At 33.2% G+C, this 9080-nt stretch overlaps 1 long non-coding RNA gene across 1 annotated transcript in view; it reads left to right on the plus strand.

The window, feature by feature from the left end:
* LOC111088209 overlaps positions 1-3373 on the plus strand; it is a 4083-nt gene extending 710 nt beyond the window's left edge. Inside the window, exons 2-3 of the long non-coding RNA XR_002612812.1 lie at positions 323-2499; positions 3336-3373. This is a non-coding gene — a long non-coding RNA (uncharacterized LOC111088209). The remainder of the gene's footprint in view (positions 1-322; positions 2500-3335) is intronic.
* Positions 3374-9080: the final 5707 nt, after the last annotated feature.

Raw genomic sequence — 9080 nt, forward strand, 5'->3', positions numbered from 1 at the left:
TTAGTGACTGTCTAAAGTTGTGTATACCTCACTAGTTACTGTCTAAGGTTATGAATATCTCATTTGTTACTGTCTAAGGTTGTGAATACCGTCATTAGTTACTGTTTAAGGTTGTGAATAGGTCACTAGTTACTGTCTAAAGTTGTGAATACGTCACTAGTTACTGTCTAAAGTTGTGAATACATCACTAGTTACTGTCTATGGTTGTGAATACATCACTAGTTACTGTCTATGGTTGTGAATACATCACTTGTTACTGTCTGTTGTGAATTCATCACTAGTTATGTCTAAGGTTGTGAATACATCATTAATTATGTCTAAGATTGTGAATACCATCAGTAGTTATTATCTAAAGCTTTGCATACCGTCATTATTTACTGTCTAAAGTTGTGTATACTTCACTAGTTACTGTCTAAGATTGTGAATACCGTCATTAGTTACTGTTTAAGGTTGTGAATACGTCACTTGTTACTGTCTAAAGTTGTGAATACGTCATTAGTTACTGTCTAAAGTTATGAATAAACCAGTAGTTACTGTCTAAAGTTGTGAATACTGTACTTGTTGCTGTATAAAGCTATATATACGTCATTAGTTACTGCCTAAGTTTGTGAATACATCTGTAGTTAGTGTCTAAAGTTGTGAATACCTTACTTGTTACTGTATAAAGCTATATATACGTCATAAGTTACTGTCTAAGTTTGTGAATACATCTATAGTTGGTGTCTAAAGTTGTAAATACGTCACTAGTTACTGTCTAAAGTTGTAAATACGTCACTAGTTACTGTCTAAAGTTGTGAATACGTCACTAGTTACTGTCTAAGGTTGTGAATACGTCACTTGTTACTGTCTAAGGTTGTGAATACGTCACTAGTTATTGTCTAAGGTTGTGAATACGTCACTAGTTACTGTCCAAGGTTGTTAATACATTACTAGTTACTGTATATGGTTGTGAATACATCTCTAGTTACTGTCTGTTGTTGTGAATAAATCACTAGTTATGTCTAAGGTTGTGAATACATCATTAGTTATGTCTAAGGTTGTGAATACGTCACTTGTTACTGTCTAAGGTTGTGAATACCGTCCTTAGTTACTGTCTAAAATTGTGTCTACCTCACTAGTTACTGTCTAAGGTTGTGAATACCGTCATTAGTTACTGTTTAAGGTTGTGAATACGTCACTTGTTACTGTCTAAAGTTGTGAATACCTCACTAGTTACTGTCTAAAGTTGTGAATGCGTCATTAGTTACTGTCTAAAGTTAGGAATGAACCAGTAGTTACTGTCTAAAGCTAGGAATGAACCAGCAGTTACTGTCTAAAGTTGCGAATACCTTACTTGTTACTGTATAAAGCTATATATACCTGACTAGTTACTGTCTTAGTTTGTGAATACATTTATAGTTAGTGTCTAAAGTTGTGAATACGTCACTAGTTACTGTCTAAAGTTGTGAATACGTCACTAGTTACTGTCTAAGGTTGTGAATACGTCACTTGTTACTGTCTAAGGTTGTGAATACCGTTATTATTTACTGTCTGAAGTTGTGTATACCTTACTAGTTACTGTCTAAGGTTGTGAATACCGTCATTAGTTACAGTCTGAAGTTGTGTATACCGTCATTCGTTACTGTCTGAGTTTGTGAATACCATCAGTAGTTATTATCTAAAGTTTTTCATACCGTCATTAGTTCCTGTCTAAAGTTATGTATACCTCACTTGTTACTGCCTAAGGTTGTAAATATCTCACTAGTTACTGTCTAAGGTTGTAAGTACCTCACTTGTTACTGTCTAAAGTTGTGAATACGTCACTAGTTATTGTCTAAGGTTGTGAATACGTCACTAGTTACTGTCTATGGTTGTGAATACATCACTTGTTACTGTCTAAAGTTGTAAATACGTCACTAGTTACTGTCTAAGGTTGTGAATACGTCACTAGTTATTGTCTAAGGTTGTGAATACATCTCTAGTTACTGTCTGTTGTTGTGAATACATCACTAGTTACTGTCTATGGTTGTGAATACATCACTTGTTACTGTTTAAAGTTGTAAATACGTCACTAGTTACTGTCTAAGGTTGTGAATACGTCACTAGTTATTGTCTAAGGTTGTGAATACATCTCTAGTTACTGTCTGTTGTTGTGAATACATCACTAGTTATGTCTAAGGTTGTGGATAAATAATTAGTTATGTCTAAGGTTGTGAATACCGTCATTAGTTACTGTTTAAGGTTGTGAATACGTCACTTGTTACTGTCTAAAGTTGTGAATATCTCACTAGTTTCTGTCTAAAGTTGTGAATACGTCATTAGTTACTGTCTAAAGTTAGGAATGAACCAGTAGTTACTGTCTAAAGTTGTGAATACCTTACTTGTTACTGTATAAAGCTATATATACCTGCATAGTTACTGACCAAGTTTGTGAATACATCTATAGTTACGGTATAAAGCTACATATACCTCACTAGTTACTGTCTAAGTTTGTGAATACATCTATAGTTAGTGTCTAAAGTTCTTTAGACAGTAACTAATGACGTATTCACAACTTTAGACAGTAACTAGTGACGTATTACTTGTGAATACCTTACTTGTTACTGTATAAAGCTATATATACCTGCATAGTTACTGGCCAAGTTTGTGAATACATCTATAGTTACGGTATAAAGCTACATATACCTCACTAGTTACTGTCTAAGTTTGTGAATACATCTATAGTTAGTGTCTAAAGTTGTGAATACGTCACTAGTTACTGTCTAAAGTTGTGAATACGTTATTAGTTACTGTCTAAAGTTGTGAATACCTTACTTGTTACTGTATAAAGCTATATATACCTGCATAGTTACTGGCCAAGTTTGTGAATACATCTATAGTTACTGTATAAAGCTATATATACCTGCATAGTTACTGGCCAAGTTTGTGAATACATCTATAGTTACTGTATAAAGCTATATATACCTGCATAGTTACTGACCAAGTTTGTGAATACATCTATAGTTACGGTATAAAGCTACATATACCTCACTAGTTACTGTCTAAGTTTGTGAATACATCTATAGTTACTGTATAAAGTTGTGAATACCTCACTAGTTACTGTCTAAAGTTGTGAATACGTCATTAGTTACTGTATAAAGTTGTGAATAAACCAGTAGTTACTGTCTAAAGTTGTGAATAAACCAGTAGTTACTGTCTAAAGTTGTGAATACCTTACTTGTTACTGTATAAAGTTATATATACCTGACTAGTTACTGGCCAAGTTTGTGAATACATCTATAGTTACTGTCTATGGTTGAGAATACATCACTTGTTACTGTCTATGGCTGTGAAAACATCACTTGTTACTGTCTAAGGTTGTGAATACCTCACTTGTTACTGTCTAAGGTTGTGAACACCGTCATTAGTTACTGTTTAAGGTTGTGAATACATCACTTGTTACTGTCTATGGTTGTGAATACATCATTAGTTATGTCTAAGGTTGTGAATACCGTGCTAGTTACTGTCTAAACTTAAAATAAATCTAAACTTGAGCTTCCGTCCATTTTTTTTAAAACTGATTTCAAATTCTGTTTCTACGTGAATACTGGCTGACGGATAATTTAAAACATGTAAATTAACGAATTCCAGAAAATATGGTATGTTTATATGCGGCCTCTACTGGGGTGGAGAAAAACATTTATTTCAATATTCTAAAGAATGGTACAAACGGTAAACTCAATAATTGTTAGTTATAAATATTATGTGCTTTAGCTATTATTCTTTCTGTATGAAACATCGAGAAAATTTGAAGTTTTTGTTTTTGAGTTGATATGTTTAGCTTCATTCCGGACAGTCCTTCGGTACTCATGTTAATTTTAAGTTTTAATTATTTAGCAACACACCAGTAAATTGTGTATGTAATATCTTTGAATATTTATATTGACATGTATATAACACCAAAGAGGCTGATGCTGGATATAGAGTATGCTTCACACACACTTTAAAAAACATTATCACAAAAATATTTGTTATAGCTCAATCTTCTCTGAAACTGCGACGAATGTGTGTTCTGAATATGAAAATACAGTAAGGAAAATATGAAAAATATTTTAGATTTATTGGTCATTATATATATATTCTAATTAGATGTAATCAAAGGTGACACACAAGTTTAGATGTAATCAAAGGTGACACACAAGTTTAGATGTAATCAAATGTGACACACAAGTTTACATGTAATCAAAGGTGACACACAAGTTTACATGTAATCAAATGTGACACACAAGTTTAGATGTAATCAAAGGTGACACACAAGTTTAGATGTAATCAAAGGTGACACACAAGTTTAGATGTAATCAAATGTGACAAACAAGTTATTTTCAAAGATAATTTGTGTTCAGAAACAGAAATTTTGGTGAAAAATTACTGACCTGTTAAGTTACACAATCGTTCCGTCTATGTAAACCACATGAAGCAGAAGTTCTTATAGACATTACCTGTAAAAGTGATGATAGCTCGTGTGGAAGTTATTGTCGGATTATCCACAACCCTACATAATCCTGCCCTTTGCCAACGCCTGTTTCTTAAGCTGAATTACCGGACAAACTGTCTTCAACGTAAGAGTTATGTCCATTTTCCATCTACAGGTAGTCTTTTGTAGGATTATTGATTGCAGTTTGAGAGACCGTTGGTTTATTAGAGCAGACTTTGAAAATACGACGTCAGAAAGGACTGGGAACCTAGATACAGAGTGATGCATTCAGTTAGGGTTAGGCTGAAAGGACTTGAAACCTAGATACAGAATGATGCATACATTCAGAGTTTGTCTGAAAGTACTCGAAACCTACATACAGAACTATGCATACAGTTAAGGTTCGTCTGAAAGGACTGGGAACCTAGATACAGAGTGATGCATTCAGTTAGGGTTCGTCTGAAAGGACTTGAAACCTAGATACAGAATGATGCATACATTCAGAGTTTGTCTGAAAGCACTCGAAACCTACATACAGAACTATGCATACAGTTAAGGTTCGTCTGAAAGGACTTGAAACCTAGATACAGAATGATGCATACATTCAGAGTTTGTCTGAAAGCACTCGAAACCTACATACAGAACTATGCATACAGTTAAGGTTCGTCTGAAAGGACTTGAAACCTAGATAAAGATTGATAGATAAAGCTAGAGTTCAACCAGAAGGGGTTAAGGGTGCGACAGAATGTTTTGAAACATGTGGCGTTAGATGACACGTGGTTATTTTAAATTTCAATCATCAGGTGTTACCTAAATACGGAAATTGTTGTTGTTTGAAGTTAAACATAAAGCTACACAATGGGCTATCTGTGCTCTGCCCACCACGGGAATCGAAACCCGGTTTCTAGCGTTGTAAGTCAGAAGTCATACCGCTGTGCCATTGAGGGCAAATACGGATATAAGTAAATTTAAACTTTTACAATGGACAGAATAAGCTACATTTCAGGAATAAAGACTCCGCATTACTAGGTATCGGTGAAATATAATAGCATTCTTATATTCAAATCGTTTATAAGATTTCAGTGCGAAAAGAGGCTTACTGAATTGGTACATAAATTTAGGGAAAATATAAAAATTGTTCAGTTTAACTATAACTTATCTATGAAACCTCCAGCAAGCTTGTAAATGAGACCAGTGGGATATCCGATAAAACACTGTATCGTGTGTTTTGTGATGTGTCTACTATGGATTACTGTAAATTTTATGTTCATTGGCAGTCCGTATTGTGTTTTATAATGTGTCTATTATGGATTAATGTAAATGTTAGGTTCATTGGTTCCTATTGTGGACTTATGAAATTTCTAATGTGGTTTGATTTAAATATTATGTTCATAAGTGCGTATTGTGTACTTATAAAGTGTCCATTATGGATTAATGTAAATTTTATGTTCATTGGCAGTACGTATTGTGTCTTATAATGTGTCTATTATGGATTAATGTAAATAGTATATTCATCAACTTGTTATCCTATGTGCGTAAACAAAACTTTCATTGTTTTTCTTCCAATTTATTTTCCAAAATTGTTGCTTTTCTAGAAATAACACACATAATTTATTTGCAAAGATTTCCATACACAGAAGCCATCGAGCTGAGAAATGTTTACAGTTAACTTATAGTACAATCTAGATAGCCGTGATGCTATAAATTGAAAACCACGTGTACCATGTGTACGTTGTTTACGATGGATGTTTTTAATTGGCCACACTTTTATTACAGGAAAACCCACAAACTTAGTTTACAGCTAAGAATGTAAACTTATTCAACAATCTTCAGATGGTTTTAAACTAAACATGACACTTATCAGAGCAGTACAAATTTGGCAGATATTAAGATAGAGAGACTGCAGTAAAATCCGCTGGAGAGACAAAATAAAATGGGGTAAAAACAATCCTAAAATAAAATAGAGTTGGAGGATGGGGTCTCCGTTTTCCTGGCAGCATCAAAGCGCCAAGGAATCAAAATTAAAAAAAGGGGGAATGTTTCTTAATTTCATGCCGTAGTTCACAAGTATCCACGCACATTATCACTAAATTGTATTTTATTTATGTTTTTAAATGTGTTATACGAGTACTACAGTAGTGGTCGCGCGAACAAACAAATTAAATTAACGTTTCAGTAAGGTTATGGTAGCAATAAATGTATTTTGTTAGGTATAATAACCGGTTGATTATTATCAAGATAATGTTAACTGAAGACCATGTTAACTTTCATGATTTTGTATTACTTTCTTCGCATTCATACAAGGCTGTCATAATCTATACATGATCTTTTTAACCACAATAGACATAATAAAGAACATGTACTCATAAACCACATTAGGCAAGAAGTAAGTGAATATATGTCTGAACAACAAGGGTTCTCCCCCACCAGCCTTCACGTGACTCAGTTGTAAGTTTCAATACTTCAGACGCTAAAATCTGGGTTTCCATACCCGTGGTGGGCATAGAACATGTAGCCCATTGTATAGCTTTGGGCTTAACAATAAGCAAACAGATCTTCCCACCAACTTTCACAACTAATGTAATTATTCGTACGTATTAATATAGCATAAACTACTGATCGCATACCAACACTTGCTTAATGCATATTTCCATCTCACCAATAACTATCATTTCAACATTTACCTGGCATGCATTGTTTTACATATAACCAACTGCTGTAAACCAAGCTATTAAAGTCTGCCAGATGATTCCGCTTTTATGGCTGTTTGTATGTATGTTTTCGTAGAAACACACAAGTTTACATTTGGTCACATAAAGGAGAAGAGCATTTTTGAATTCAGCTTCAAGTCTTGTATATTTTTATAATAAAAATCCCAACGAATCCAAGGCTGAAATTTTGCAAACTTGTATTTTCATCATTTAGAGCTCTCCAAAATAGAATTTCTTAACGTTTTCTCACGCAGTAAAAACGACTGTTTGTGGTACCTTGTAGTGTAATGACGATCTAGGTATTTTGTAGACGGGAAAATTTAACCAGTTACTGCGACGACCGTTTGGATAAATGCGATTCTTCATTCCATCGTGGAGTATTGCTTCGAGTGAATTTTATAATTTTGCCCCTATGGTTATAAAGCAGATGCTAGCGTTGGAAAAGTTAATTTTTGCAACTTAAGAAACTAATATAGAAATTATGTTTGTTAAATCTTGCCGGATATTTTCAAGATAAATCAATTAGGCCTAAAATGTTTAAAGCAAACACTCTCTGTCAGGTAGCCGCACAACACTGAGGAAGATCAATTAGTTAAGATGTCGCAATAAGTTATTTTATTTTTAACGATTTTTTTTTCAAATTCACGCGTAGTGTAGCAATGTCGTCCGTTTAACATACGGATTAGGGTGAATAATGGAGGACTAAGTCGAAGATTTGAGCATTTCACTGTTTTATAACTAAAAGTAAAACAACAGTACATAAAAAAAACCATAATTATATTTATTATGACTTTCAAATATTATTAAGTTACCAAATGTCATGACTTACGAATCTTGTACGTATTGTTGGCGGGAGTAGTCAGTGCTGCCAGATTTGTAGTGTTTATAGTCCAAAGTGGATGAACCGTTGTTAAATAAAACCAAGTTTATAAAGTAATGGAAACCTTGCGTAAGCAAAGACATCTAGAGTTAATCCGAAGAAAAAATCTACATAAGCCTCAGCACAAATTTTAACCATAAAATGTACATATATTTTATATGCAGAATTTATTTCTGTTCATCAACCAGACTTTCCAAAATATACTTGGCGCCATCTATCAACGAATTTCTAACATCGGGCATTCATACCTTTGGTTAAGATATTCACAGTAACGTTTCAGTATATAAATGTTGTCATTTTGATTCTCCAACCTTTTTCAAAAGTTTTAAAAATATTCGCTTATCATTTATATTTGACAAAAGTGTCTAAGTTCATTTCTAACTTGAAAAAAGCTGTTTTTATCGTGTTCAAATAATATCTTAAAAATGGTTTATCTGGTAAAGTTTGACGATGGAGGCAGCCTCGAAAACATTATAAATTTACTTTAAAATACTTTTTATAAGGTAACTGTGGGATTTTTTATATAAAACGTACAAACGAAGCCAACTGATCAAGTAAGTATTAGTTATGACAAAATTACTTGATATTCTTAAATGCTAAGGTCTACTGTGTTTTAAATTTATCGTTTTTTCCTTAACGGGATTTTGCATTTTTTTAACAGATAAGTGCATCTTAGTTTACATAATTTATTTAATTTCTAGGGCTATCAGTTAAGGATAATATGAACTTAATAAAAGGACTTGTATTGATATTCGACTCCACGTGGTAGACAAAGAATAAATAGCCTACGTTGTAGCTTTACGTTAAAACAAGATCTACACGGAAAAAAGAAAGAAAAAAAAAACATGTCCAAATGGGGAATATATTTGTTTAGATAAATTTAATGTCTGTATAAACTTAACGAGAAAAAACATGTTGAAAAAACTATTAAAGAATGCTGTTGAGAAAGAAAAAAAGTACAAAACAAACCACTATTTATTTTTATCAAATGCAAAATCATGACAGTTAACTTGGTGAATATGCTCCCAGCTTATTCGATGTACACCTTCCGATTCTG

This window comes from Limulus polyphemus, unplaced genomic scaffold (genome assembly GCF_000517525.1).
Source record: "Limulus polyphemus unplaced genomic scaffold, Limulus_polyphemus-2.1.2 Scaffold3328, whole genome shotgun sequence".
NCBI lineage: Eukaryota > Metazoa > Arthropoda > Merostomata > Xiphosura > Limulidae > Limulus > Limulus polyphemus.